The sequence below is a fragment of the Pinus tabuliformis genome, chromosome 7 (assembly GCF_031772625.1).
Source record: "Pinus tabuliformis cultivar Carrire ecotype Pingquan chromosome 7, CPIR1, whole genome shotgun sequence".
Lineage (NCBI taxonomy): Eukaryota > Viridiplantae > Streptophyta > Pinopsida > Pinales > Pinaceae > Pinus > Pinus tabuliformis.
In genome coordinates this window covers 1475591662-1475607051 of record NC_142293.1, presented here as the reverse complement: position 1 = coordinate 1475607051, position 15390 = coordinate 1475591662, and the positions used below count along the sequence as shown (strand labels likewise).

Below are 15390 nucleotides of genomic sequence, written 5' to 3'. Positions count from 1 at the left end.
TGAAACTAGTATCATATCTGGTTTAAAGTTTTTAACTATATCTATTAATAATAAAGATCAAGTTTCTAAATTTTTTTGCTATTTATACAAGCAAAAGTTCAAAATCTGATAGAGAAATGGTGTCTTTAGTAAATGTCAAATGCTGTTAACCACAACAAATTTTATTATGAAGAAAGATATTTAACGAAAAGAGAAGTAACTATACCCTTGGATTATGTACATGATAGGGATAATTTCTTCTCTTATTTTGCCTACCAATATTTAAAAACTAAATTATTTTGCCTACCTAGCTAAACTACCCCTACTCCTATTCTAACTATACACAGAAAATTAACTAGGTAAAATGATATTTCCAGTGGAACCATCTTTTCATTTTTATTCCTACGCGTATGTGACTTTCAAACACCAGTGTTAAGAACAAAACTTTTCTTGGACTGTTAACGTTGGATGTGGAATAAGAATGTGTAACTTCAGTTGGAATTCTGTCTGAAATTTCTTTCCTATGAAAACTTTTTTCCAACTGGATACCTATTGGATCATAAAAATCAGGATGAATTTCTGTTATGGATTGGTGATCACGTAATAGGAAAGATGACAAGCCGGTTTGCGAATAAGATTTTTTGGTTTTAATGGCCTGTAATCTACTATGCGTCAAGGTCAAGCTTTTAGCAATTTCTCGTAAAAGGAAAGTTTCCACATATAAATCACTAAATAAATTAATGAAGAATAGATGGAAATTTTTGGAAAGAGATTTATCAATTAACGCGAATTGCTGGCTAGTTTCCAAAAATATATTTTTTTGTTGATGATGTCTTGGAGGACATAGAAGTTTTTTAAGGAAGTCTGATATTGATTGATCTTGGAATTGAAAAAGTTCTATACTTCCTTGACACAATCTAGTTTTCTAAAATGGTAGCACATCTTTCGAATGTTCTTTGATAAGGTGCTCAGTATACCATAGTAATCTATCTAAAGTCTGAAAATTTAAAATACAATCTGATTTTGTACAAAATGAGCGCAAGTGAGAAAGAATGAAATGATTATCTGTACAAATAATGTTACAGCACAACTGGGATTGACTTGAAATATCTTCTTTTTCACAAGAACTGGCCAGAATTATGGAATCCAAGCAATTTCGAATTCCGTCTTGTGAATCAGAAGACAAGTTATGATTTTGAACAGGCATGGGGGTTTCCTCATGATATGAATCATAGATCGGGGTATTGTCTTGGATAGTAAAATCATGCAAATGATCCTTTACTTTGGAATGAGGATTGACTGATATGATTCTTGAATTAGAATATCTCTCATTATCTGAGCTTTGTTGAGTTACTTGAGATAAATCAACAACATCATTGTCATCAAAGTAGCTATCATAAATGATTTTACAAGTTTCCCTAGATTTCTCTTTTTGATTGAATATTTTCAGACAAGGAAGGTCAAGTGGTTCTTGTTTGAAAATGATCAAAGGATGTTTTGTAGCTGTCTTTTTATCTTGAAAACCTAATGATGACTCGTTTGAGTAATCCTTTGTACCTTTTGAGATATCTTTAATATTGAGAGGGGAAAAATTATCATCACTAAAAACATCAGGATAAAGAGAAAAATGCGATTCTGGAACAATGCATTTGAAAATATCATCGTGGAAAAATCTTTGTTCATCAGATTCATCATAGACATCGGGCTTTAGATCATACCTTTGTGTATTGATACTTTTCGAAAGAGAATTAGTTTGCTGTTCTAACCTTGGCATCTGCATTTGTTGACTTGCAATGATATTATCTGACCTTGTATCAAAGTCATCTCCTGGTTCCAAGGCAGGCTTTCCTCCAACATCCTCGCTTTTGTCTTCTTGCATTAGAGCATGCATGTCTCCTAGGCTTTGGGAACCTTCTTCATCATGGCTGATTTGTATATTCAAATTGGAATTCTCATTCATATTAGAAGAAAATGAGACAAAGCTTGGACTAATTTCTGCTGGATCAAACATAGGAGGCAGGGAATGCTCAGCATAATCTGAAGATTCTTCATCCATGAGTTCACTTTCAAGATCATACTTTAGACAATTAAGATGAAATCACATATTAAAATCCCTAACAGATTCATCTTGTTTCTGTAGATAATCAATTTCATCATATACCTGGTCATAGTCATAACAATCAAATTTACAAATGAAAGTCTTGACGAATTGGTCCCAGCTGTGAATTGAGGCAACTGGGAGGGTTCTACACCATTTTCTAGCTTCCGCCGTGAATGTAAGAGTAAAAATTCTGCATAAAACACCTTCATCAATTCTTTGAACGTTCGAACTTGAAACTCTTTGAATAAATTGAAGAGAATGATTAAAAGCAGAAGAATTATTCTTACCATTGAATTTTACTTGAGACAAGAGTCTTACCACTTCAGGTGGAGTGTTGGACGAGGCACGAACATGGATGCAACTCCAAATGGGAAGTTTGTGAGCAGCCATCCTGATTCAAATGTTACAATTGAAAACCATTCCAACAGACACTATGTTCAGGCCCTCCTTCTAGCGCCAAATATGTTGAAGGCCCGAAAATGGGGTCGACAACAAGGGGGATACCCACCCGGTCCGGACCTTGGTTGGCAGCTCCTTATCCGTTTGGTGTAGCTGGTCTGACTGGGGATAATGGGACCAGTTTCCCAATCTAAGGGTGTGTGTGTGTGCAGAGTTGGATGTTGCTGATCTAAGAATACTTAAAGCTAATCTAATTCAAACTTTTAAACTAAATCTATGCTATTGTAATCTAATGAAAAACAGCACATCTAATCTATGCTAACCTGGGGTGTATCTCTTCTATTATGCAATCTAAAGAGATTTCAAACAATAACTGATAATAAAGATCATTCAGCTATCATAAGAATAGAAATCAATTAAGATGAACTACTTTGCATAAAAAGTTAGGCAAAACAGTTGTGAACAGCATATCGCATAATAAGTTATTCATATATCAGACATAAATAAATGGCTCCACCGTACAAAAGTGCCAAATGGTAACTCACACATTCATGCAATAACATATAAACAACTAAAACTGTATATCACTTTAAGAATATAAGCAGAAATGGCCAAGAGATAAAAGTACCATTTATGACTGATCCTACTCATAAGCTTCAAGCAAAAATGATTTATCTCTACTTGTTCTAACATCTACTAAGAGTACAAAAGTGCAACATCAGTAGCAGACATCAAATGCAAACATTAATAAACCTCGATCCATCCATTCATCAAAACCTCCTCTGAGGGTGCAGAAGTGCATGTTCTGAGGACAAGTTTTTGACAAATTTCTGGACCCTTCTCCAAATGCAATGAGAAGGGTTAAAATACTACTTCCTAATTCTAATAATAGTTTGTTTACAAAATTTAGGATGCGGTTTTCAAATGACCGTCCTTTTTCTAATCTAATTTTAAAAGAAAAAACAACATTCTAAATAAGGCTATTTCTGAATTTGATCTTTAAAGCTGCAAGTGTTCATCATGGGCTTGAGGAGAGTCGGCTGGCTGACTTCTGCTTTGAGCTGGGCTGCGAAAACGGAATCTATGAGAGCTGGCACTACTTTTTCGGCCGCGTTTATGATGCATTTCACAGTCATCCATTGACTATGCGGCTTGACCAAGTATGCCCAGTAACACTCCCAATTTAATCTGTTTAATGCTTGGATCGCTTTTCCCTTCTCCTGCGCCTTCTGCTTCCATTCTGCTTCCAGTCGTAGTTTATTTGGTAGATACCCTGGGGTGGTCTCTTCGATTAAATTTTCTCTGTGCAAATTTTCATTTACACAGTCGATAAGAATGCTTGCTTGCGTGGCCGCTGTCTCCGCTGCTTGTTCCGCCTGCCTGATTTGATCATCCCATTTATCAAAGAGCAATTCTTTATGATTCTCGTTTATTCTGGGTGCACTTGCTCTTTTCCCTTCATCTTCATCCTGCCAAGCCAAGTACTCCGTTTCTGTGACACTGCTGACTATGGTCGAAACCACTTCTTGTTCTACCTGTGTATTGCTCACAGGCGTTCTTGGGGCTTGCCCTTCAAGATTGATCAGCTCATTGAAGGTTTCCCATTCTTTGTCTAATTCTGTCGTGACGGGTGGCGTTTTAATGACGAGAGGGGGGACATCTCTTGGCGGAGAGGCGATAACATGCTGTTGCGACATTGCACTTGACTGAGCCGTGTCCTTAGCTATTTCTTTGTTCTTGCCTTGGTCGCTTCTAGACCCTTTAGAATGTTCAGGTACTCCTTGCGCAGTGTTAGATTTAGATCTGGAAGTGCTTGAGTTCCCACTGAGGCTAACGCTTGGAGTCGGTTCTCTGGTAGGCAGTCGCAGCTTTTCTAAAGGAACATTGGCCAGTATTCTTTCCCTGTATATCATGAATTTTTGGAGGTCATCTGGAGACAATTTTGACTGAGCTTCCCGCAAAATTTCCTGGAGTGAGCGTTTATTCTGAAATAAATCATCAAATAAATCCTTCTTTCCAACGAATACCTTTATTTTGACATTCGTTGTGAAATCTTGAGCAACTTCATTAGGGTCAAATGGCCTTGCTGGGAATTTAAATAATTGTAGACACATCACATTCTCCACTTCGGTGAACGCGTGACCTACATCGAACAATGAAAAGGCCCCACAAGCTACAGGAAACTGAGGCCATATGGCCTTCTTTTTGTCTTTTAGGTCTTTAGTTAGGCCGCCTTCTGAACAGGTTTGATAAGCAATTTCTCGAGCCAGCAGTTTGTCAGGAATATACAAGGGTAGGACATGAGGAGGGACGGTGCTTCCAAATACTCTAATATAGGTGAACCATTCTTCCCCGAACCATCTTGCGATGGGGATGATATCTATCTGTGCCTCGGGTGAGCACCTCGGGGGATCTTCATCATACATCATTCTATAGAAGGGTAAGATAAGCCCGTGACAAATCTGGTAGAAATGTGGGATGAACTGAGAATCCCATAGTACCTTATGATAAACATGGATAGGTAATGGGTCCTGGGTAGTCCATTTCCAACCCATAATGGGAAATTTAGACACATAACAAATAGAATCCATAACATATGCGGATAGATAAAAAGGAGGATAGATCCTTTGAGACAAGGATCTCTTAGACCGGTAATTGATTATAGTCGTGTATAGATTATTAGAAAAGATCTTGGCCCAATCCATAATATCGGCATTTGTGGCAGCATCTATTAATGGTAACCATTCAGACGAAAAGTTATTGATATCTGGCATCCCAAATAATCTACAAAGCATGGCCGCAGCAAAACAATACGGAGAGGTGAGGGAACCAGTGCTGTACATACCGTTTTTGTCTTTCTTGAGCGGTTCCTCTTTTCTGGACCAATCTTTGGTGGTCTCTGATAGGTCTGGGTTCTCCGCCACAAATTTCTTAACGAATTGTGCATTGTAAGTCGTCTGCGGTTCAGGAAGATGACACATAAGCTTTAAATCTTGTGCAGCGAATGATCCGATGAGCCCTTGTCCTTGAATCTTGAATTGTCTGTTGTCCATGTCTGCATTGTCAAGTATCCACTTGATCATATCCGTATATGGTAGAATTTTGGGCCTTGCTGCTATCCAATGAAGAAATGAGCATGCTAGTTCTTCTAAGGACGCTTCAGAAGAGCGTTGTGAGCCCGCGACAACAGTAACCTTCATTATTCTGGGATTCTCTTCTTCAAGCAGTCTGTACATTCTTTCCCACGTCGATATCCCTGCGTCTTTGTTACAGGCTGTGTCCGTATACAAAGGCGCCATTCCCTTCGTCTTTTCCTTAGCCTCAGAGCCCTGAGCTCTATTTTTCTTTCCCATTTCTTCCTGCGTATGGCTGTGTATCGTCTTTCGCTCTCCGTTCCTGCAGCTCACAAGTGAAATAGAAATGACTGATCAAGAAATATGATGGGAGAGTTTTAAATGCAGCAAATATATCAAATATGCCACCTTACGTGAAGTAATTCTTTACAAAAGCATGCGTCTACATTTCATTTAATAGCTGACAACTAATCCCTTTACTATCATTAAAAGCGCATGATCTTGAGTCAGATTATGGTAAGTGGCTTTTCTTAAATAGCGTGCCCGAAGGATTCGTGATGAAGTGATTTTACGATTTGCTTACGTAACATCGCAGATCGCGCCATCGCAAATCGCACCATCGCAGATTGCGCAAACACACGAATATAACATCGCAGCGATCGCAACATCGCAGATCGCAGAAGTTTTATGCTTGCCAAATCTTGTCAGCTCATTTTCTGCGATATGCGATCTTGCGATCGGTGTTATCGCAGATCAGTAAATCTTGAAGTTTTTCCGTTATGAGTATTACTTTATTGCGATGCGATATATTGCTTAGCATGAGAGTCTTGTATATACCGATATTATAGCGAAATGGAGGCACTTCCTATCTTTTTTGCAACGCGGCTTTAAAGATTTTTTCCTTATCATAGACTTAGGTTTTAAAATATTCAAAAGACCTTCCTAAGCTTACGATGGTAACCTTATTTTGAAGAAAGGAAACTCTTGCTTTCCCTAAATTTTAACTAAGGGTCCCCATTCATTTAGTATTTTGGACAACACTTAAATGAAAAAAGGGGGGGGGGGGGTTGATGCTAGCCACAAGAGTTCCTCTATTTCAAATGGAATGATGTTGTCTCTGTTGTCATTCACGCTTCCCGAGTGTACTATTAACATTTCTCTCCATCCTATCATTGTTTCATATTTCATGGCCACTACAACTGCATTAAACATGAGAATGGGCATCTGTGTGTTTCTCCATACCGAGAATTAAATCTTAGTCTTACCTGCACACTCAAGGAGTACCCCTAAATTGAATTCTACTCGATAAAATATCTAAATATTAGACTTGCACTCCATTACTGCTCTTTAAAGCTAGTAAGGCTCGAGATGTACTTCATCATGGCTTCTTTGAGCTTCATTTGATCTTAAGTACCCGATATTCCTTTTTTTATTGAATTCTTTGTGTCATGAGGAACACTATGGTATGGCTAATTTTTTTTTAAGCATGTTCCATTAATAGACTTCAAAATCATGGTCCTTGCACCCTTCATTCTCTGTAGTCTCCATTAAATTCATTGGCCCAGTCTGTGCATTCAAATTGTGTGTGCTAAATATATTTTGACCTATTTAATGCCTGTTATCCATGACTATGGTGCAACGGAAAAAGTGGCACACCTGCAAAATATGGAGGAGACTTATCAAAGTTGTTGTCTCATTCATATCTATAGGTGCTAAGCCCTTAGCCCATAACTCCTATTTTAATTGCTTTTGGCTATAAGGTCCTTGGTCACAATAACACGTGAAACCACCACTTACATGTTCACTGGGCCTATTTGAGATATAGCCCCAAGGGCTTAAACACCACACATTTTCCTTCTTCTCCCTTGGTTTTATTACCATAACGGACCCATGTACCAACACTCTACTTTTCCCCCTTACTCCTCTTAGCAGACTGCATTGTAAGTTGAGGTCCTCCCAGTCTAATGAGATCCAATAACTTTGCACCCTAGCTAGCCCACTTTCCACTTGTCAGATTATTGTAATGAAGACATTCGTCTATCAGCCCCACTAGGAATGCCTTATCGAGTTGGAGCCTGAATGCCTTGGTCTCTTTTTAATAATAATCCTTAATATTTTACGTGGTTGCGGGCTTTCGGTCTGACCCACTTTATGCTCCACTTACAATGCATGCTCCTCTTCCTTTAAGGAATTAATGGAGGTTCCGAGCTTGGCCCAATCCATGAGCCTATGTTATTTAAATAGTTCCACTTGTTAGTCTCTGCTACACCACTTTGATCTCCACCTGTCGACCCTATTGCAATGCCTGACACTAAATTACAAATTCTTCTGGACTTTCGAGTTTCTTAGCTTCTAGATTTTCAGGCTTCTAGGCTTTCGAATGGAAATGCCCAACTCTCAATTAAAATAGATTCCGGGCTTCCAAGATTCTGGGCTTCCGAACATTGTTCCCGCTACCCTGACTCGGGTCTATCCCATGTCACTTTTAAATAAGGTTTTGAGCTTCTGAGCTTCCGGGAATTGTTCCCACTACCCTGGCTCGAGACTATCCCTTATCACTTATAAATTAAGTTACATGCTTTAGGGCTTTCAGGCTTCCAGGCTTTCAACCTTCTAAGCTTTCGGGCTTATGAGCAATTTCTGCTAATGAGCTCCTTTATAGTTGGAAAAACCGACAAACTAACATGCCAATAAAGAGTCTCTTAGATACTTTTCGCATTGCAACTCTGACTTTGGAGATCCTAACTTTGACTGTTAATAAATTTTGATCCAAGAGGCCATTTACAAACTTTAGCATACCATTGGAAATATCTTTCCAAGCATTATCCAACTGTGCCACTTCCATGAGAATCTGAGTTGATCTCTTGGTGGAATAAATGCCTTCAAAGCATGGGATTCCTAACCATCATAGTCATCATATTATGGCTTCTCCAATAAGTTTTCTACTATGATGATTCTCTACAAGAGATTGTAGCAACCATGGGACTCTCCCTGAGCTTGACACACCAATCACATCAGTGCTAGCCCAGTTGTCATCAAAACTAGCCTAGTGGACACGAATGCTAACCTGGTTAACATCAATGTCAGCACATTTTTTGCCACCAACATCCATGATATTCTGATTGACATCAATATTTCCAACACACTTATTGTTACTATCCATCAAATAATGCCAATTGTCCAACAGAGCATAGTAGCCTACACTAGATAGGGAGAGAGAAAACATAGAGGATTTGTACATTGTAACATCCCATGAGCGTTAAGACTCACTTCTTTGTACTTACATCCATTTCCATTCAGAGAAAGAGAGCATAATATCCTCACCTTCTAGTTGGATTTTCTCCTAAAATGTTTTCCTAGGTTATATCTTGTGTTAATTTGTGGTTCATGAGTTTTATTTAATTTCTCTCTATTTTTTGCATAGTTATAATTTGCATGCATATGTAATAAACAATAATTAACGAATCTATAAATCTAAACCCACAAAGTGTAGATTTCAGCTTTTCTAATACATTTTAGTAGATTTGTTGTGATGAATTTCTAAATGGAATATTCACAGTAGTTTATAGATAAAAAGGTTAGCTTCATTGCTTAAATGAAAGCTCTATGCATTTCAATAGAACTTTGAAATGAAACTTTGTTTTTTTTTTTTTTTTGGGTTGAGTAAAAATATTTACATATAAGTACATCTCATCTCCACATGAAAGCACCTACTTTTGTCTACATGCAAATAAAGAGTTGCAGATAGGGAGAAGTATTTCTAAGTATTTTGTTTGAATCAACCAATAACTGGTTATGAAAAGCATGGATGAAATTTTGATGAAGCATGATTTCAGGGTACAAGCTAAATATCATTATCTTTCTTCCTAGTCCTCCATTGAAAATATTACATCTATAACATTCCTAGTGGAATAGGAAAGAAAAATGCATCACTCATGTTTGTAACTATAGTAAAACTCGTGTCATGAAGTCTAAATGATTATTTCTGTTAAAAACATACATGGAGGAGGCAACATGAAAGATAAACATCAGATTACTTTTCTTATTCACAATGATACATATTTATAATACATAGGGGTGACCCTTGGTTTCATATTCCAAGTGGTCCTTTGGACTCCCTTTGGTTGTTCAACTTCCACACCAACCCTTAGAGGATTAGGTGTCCAACATTACCCCCCTTAATCTGAAGGGTTATGTATGAGTCCAAGAAGAGAGTTGTAATACAAAACATGAAAAAATGCATGGCAACACTAGGCTGAATGTGATCTCTGAAATGTTGGTATCAAGGGAGGTGGTTTAAGGATGACCACCAACATTGGAATGCTTATTGTAGTTCCCAAAACTCTTCCAGGTCTAACAAGAAGCTGAGGCCTTTTGCTAGAGGAAGTGCTCCTGATGTTTTGAAGAGGGAAACCTTCAACCATGAAAGGGAGGTCTCAACCTGTGATGGTTTAAGGATTGCCACCAACTCTGGAATTCTTAATGCAATTCTCGAAACTCTTCCAAAACTGGCAAGCAGATGGAGTCTTCTGCTAGAGGATGTGTCCTCAATTCTTTGAAGAGGCATCACCAATTGAAGGCATGCTTAGGGGCATCTTTGTCTTTGGCTACAACTATGAATCTGGTATGGCAGGTTGTGGCTCAGGCTTACTTGATGTGGCTTTGAAGCTTGTAGATGACCATCACTTCCCCCCCATCAGATACAAGGTGAGATGATGGAGAAAACTCAACTGCAAGATTGTTCAATACTCTAGAACAAATTCTGACATATGACTGAAATATCTTCTTGGCTGTTGATGCCCATTGCCAAGAAGCGATCCATCCAAGATGAATATTTGTTCTTGCAAGAGGCTTGTTTTTGAAGCATCGATTTGAAGAGTGACTGGTTTTATGACAATGCTTACATGGATGAAGATCAAAACAGTGATCTTTCACATGGCCAACTTGGTCACAATGTTGGCATTTATTATTTTGTTGTTGCTACTGTGGAAAAGGAACAGAATCTGAAACAACTAAAGGTGAACTGTCATGAAGAAATCCCGTGCTCTAAAACTGGATGGGCTTTGAGTAATCTAGAATATGAAAGGACACCTCCTTATCATATCCAAGACCTGTTCTGTGCTTGTTGTGGACAAGCTCTTCCCAAGGTCTGATGACCAACTTGGGAAGTGCAGGCTGAATTTCTGCTTTTGCATGTACAACTGCTCCTGAGAGGGGCTCAATGATCTGATCAATTTGTTGCTTATGGGAGTCTGTTTCAATGTTCTGAACAGAAACGGGTTCAGAATGATGACTCCACTGCTGTAATTCTTCCTGCTGCAGTTGAGATTCAAGCTGCAAAAAATCAATTTGTTCTTGTGCATTTTGTAGAGAGGTTTGAATATCTGTGAGAGTGTCTTTGCTGACTTTAAGTGTGCTTTCAGTAGTAGACATGATTAGAGTTCTCAATAACTCTAATAAAGTGGTAATTTTAGCCATTTTATCAACAACTCAAACTCAACAAAAAGGAGATTCAAAAAACTTGGATGCTTGAGCTTGCTATACTGCCTCACGATAATGACCAAGTTCATTCAACATAGAGGTTCAATGCAACACATAAGCCAAACACACAATTTCCAAAATTGATTCAGTGGCTTCCACAATTAATTCAACGATTTACAAAAATTGTGCATAAATAATACAGTATAGTTACGCACAAACAATACCAGCACTTCACCTTACTCAAAACTTATTTACGATAGGTCAGACCAATTTCAGTTGCATTCCTTTATCTCCTTTATAACATGCATCGACTTCAAGGCTCCAACCACTGCTCATGGCCTTCAACTAGTTTTAACGCAATTCAATGTTCAACGTACATAGAAGCATCACCGTTCAATGCTCATACCATAAATTACGCATGGAAATAGAGTTGTAATTGACATAACAATGTTCTAACTGTAGAGATAACGCCCTAACCAGCGTTCTAACAAGTGTTTAATCAATGCACAATCTTCCTGAATGATCCTAGACCAATGTACACACAACATTCGACCAAGAGAATAATAGCTCTCAGCTCTTCGGCAAACTCTCCTGCTGATCTTGTCAGCACGATGCTTACGTGCAAAAGGTTCTGTGCAACTGTAACGCTTCCTCAGGTGCTTGCCCATGCTTCCATGATGGCTCTTTTAGTAAAAAGCTTCAAAATGGTCAGATGATGCTCATAGATTTTTGAAAAGATGCGCAGACGCAGGAAATCGGGAGGCCTGTTACACACTTGGCATGATTCACTTCTATTGCCTCAGGAACAGGGTTTCAGGTGTGGCCTTGATGGCAGAGGCTGCAATTGCATCGCATCCATTTGCTCTCCATTCTTTGGCTGTTATATAGTTCAATCGTAGTGGAGGATCAAGAAAGGATAAAGATTTGAAAGCAGGAGTAGTTCTATGTGCGAAAGCAGCAGCTCTTGGCCAGGTAGATGCGATGCGAGAACTTGGCCATTGCTTGCAGGATGGCTATGGAGTGAAGAAGAATGTTGCAGAGGGAAGGAAATACCTTCTAGAAGCTAATGCAAGAGAGGTTGAGGTTGTTAGAGAACCATCTATGCAGGTTTCTGTTGATGCCAAGCGACAGTCTCGCATAATATGCAATGGAGCTTATGCCCATCTAGAACTGCAAAGTCAGTCTCTGCTAAATAAGTTGGGTGGTTCTTTGTTGCAGGGCCATGCTTCTGTTAGTGACCAGTACTCTGTTCAAAGGCTCATTGAAAGAGATGACTGCTCATCCCTTAGTGATTTTAGCTGCAAAACGTTGCTCAATGAAATTAGTTTCGATCCCAGAAACTACACGCTTTGCTTACCAGAGGACAAGCGAGGCGAGTTATCTGTCAGAGTCTTATATCTTCTACGAGGCAATCTTGAGCCACGAGTATTTCAAAGAGAGCGACCAGGATCTTGGCTTGGCTAACAAGCAGCTCCGGTGTTATGCCCACTTCATTCTCGTCTGCCTCATGCTCAAGATAGGTTTGCACTGTAGACAATTTCATGTATGGTCACAAATGGTTGTATAAAACCTTGATAGTCTTTCAAGATTCATCCAGTCAACAATGCCTGCAATCCATTGGACTCTGAATCCAATAGCCTGAGTTCACATCTCGCTAGAACCTCCATATGTGTAGGTATTAACGCATTCAATGTAGGTATTAACACATTCAATGTATGGGAGCCGCAGAGGGAGCATATGGTGATGTTATGCGTATGGAAGCCGCAGGAGCAGCGTATGGGAGCCACAGAGCCGAGGGAGCTGAGGGATATTTGAGGGGCCGAGACAGACAGTGCACAAAGGGAGGCTGACTGTGCAACGAAGGGCCTGAGCCAAGTTATATGTTGGATTGATTGCTGATAACGTCAGACAGAGAGGTCGTAAGTGGTGATAAGTTGTGGGAATAAGTGGGGGCTCGAATGTGCAGGAAACGAGCATCGATGCAATACACAGACACAATCATACTCTTAAAACAGACTTAACTCCAGCATATACGCTCTTAAAATTTATCAACAAACTTCTCAGGCTCTTATAACAAACTTACCACATGCCAAACACCATTGAACTTGAACCATTCAACACAACACCTCGCTCCGATCTTCACATCGATTCATTCTTCTACGCACCAGGTAGCAAAGTAATGCCTTAATGCAGCAATGCAACCCTTTCAATAGTAGGAATATGACATGCAGTCTCGACCAATGCATTCAAAAACAATGCATGAGATTTTGCAGGAATATGACAGAGGTGTCAGTCTGCAAAAATGCAGAACAAAGGCAAGAAGGAGTTACCAGGGCAGGAAGGAAGCTAAAAATGGGTTGGCTCCGATACCATGTTAAATACATACATGGCGAAGACAACATGAAAGATAAACTTTAGATTGCTTTTCTTATTCACAATTATACATATTTATAATACATAGGAGTGACCCTTGGTTTCATATTCCAAGTGGTCCCTTGGACTCCCTTTGGCTGTTCAGCGTCCACATGAACCCTTAGAGGATTAGGTGTCCAACAATTTCTATTTTAAACCACTTTATATACATATTTCCATAGCACATACGTAAACTACTACATTGGTAAAACCTATGTCACAAAACCTCAGTGTTTTTTTCTATTTCTATTCTAAACTGTCATGATATATACAAAGCTAGACAAATAATTAAAATACTTGCAACCATCATTATTTAATTTGGGATAAGACACAATTTCAACAAAAATCATATCCATCAATAAAATAAACTTGAAAATTCTACAATTTTTATACTCAATATCCCTAACATTCCAGCAAAGAAATTGAACCTCTTAAAACTTAACATGAGTAAAATATATAAGGTAAAACTCTGTCTCATAATCTATGCACAATATCTACTCAAATTTTTAAATAAGACTTACAAATTACAGTTGCATCTAGCTTCTTTTTCCAAGGTTTACAAGTTATAGTTTCGTCAAGCTTCTTTTCCACAAAATGTGCTTCACACTCTTGCATGGAGAATTACATTAAATTAATTTTTCACTGAGTATAAAAAGGAACGATAAGATGAAAAAGGATTTGCATAAATGGAAGGTCTAATTGTATTTTCACATATAACTGAGTTTTCAATAATATCGTCTCATTTTTATTTTTTACTTTAAACTTGTAACAAAAATTAAGCACTATGGAGATCTTAGTGCACTGCATTGAAGCAGTATATTAAGAAATCTAAGCTATGTTATATTAAAATGTGTAAAATTAGATATTTCTAAAAAAAATGATCACAATATTCTTTAAGCTTCATAACTGTTCAAAATATATTGTTTCTCAAAAACTTTCATCACAATACTTTTTAGGATTCATTTCCAAGAGAAACAAAAATGGCCATGAAATAGAATATAATTAGATTAATTCTCTTTCCATGTGAAATATAGATCAACAAACAACCCTAACCTGAAAAATAATCTGCAAAAGAAATCTTGATACCAATTATTTATGGAGCCTTCAACAATAATATGCACCCATCAAAGAGATGCTTATTTTAGAGATCATCAAGAGTTACTGTAAATATAAGGTGTAAAAGAGTTTATCCTCTCCAAGTAGGAGTGTTGTTCAATTTTTCTTTATATTTGGAGGGGGGAATTTGGTGGGGAAGCCCTAAGGATTAGCTCAAGTGGTCATAAGCTAGAAATGAGAGATATTTTCTCTCTCGCAAAGTTAAAAAGGTCATAAGTTCAACTCTCTTGATCCCCTTGGGGTAGGAACTATAATCAGGGCTGACAGTTTACCTCATTTACCATCTATAAATCATAGGAAAGTAATCGAAGGGTTTCCTTCAAATGTGTTTGTGTGTGGGGGATTGGGGGGGAGGACATTGGTGGAGTGCAAAGGGAACAATTAAAAATAATAGACCAATCTCTAATAATAATAATAATAATGTGACCTAGAAAGTTGAATTTGAATCTAATTCTTTCTTGGGTAATCTTAATGAGTCACTGATTCCTCCCTATCTAAAAGAAGAAAAATATAATGGCGCGTGACCTAAGAACTCCACATGCCTCACCCATTCAAATAAACATTTCCCTCGACACTTAGATGTTTCTATATGAATAACTCTTCCTTCCGAATTACATTACTTAATAACTAGTTTTCATAATTAATGAAAAATTCCAAGATTAGCATATTCTTTCACAACAACTTCTTACATTTTTGTGTCTCCTTCGAATACATTTTTATTTTTTCCCATGATAATGGTTATAATTCAAGTACTTATCCTCAAATCGTATCGAGATAAATACCTATATATTCTCCTCTTATTCCTCTTTTAACCCCTTTTCAAGCACC

General features: G+C 38.1%; 1 pseudogene; it reads left to right on the top strand.

The window, feature by feature from the left end:
• The first annotated feature begins 11567 nt into the window (after positions 1-11567).
• On the top strand, positions 11568-12498 carry LOC149253385 (F-box protein At1g67340 pseudogene; annotated as a pseudogene).
• The last annotated feature ends 2892 nt before the right edge of the window (positions 12499-15390 follow it).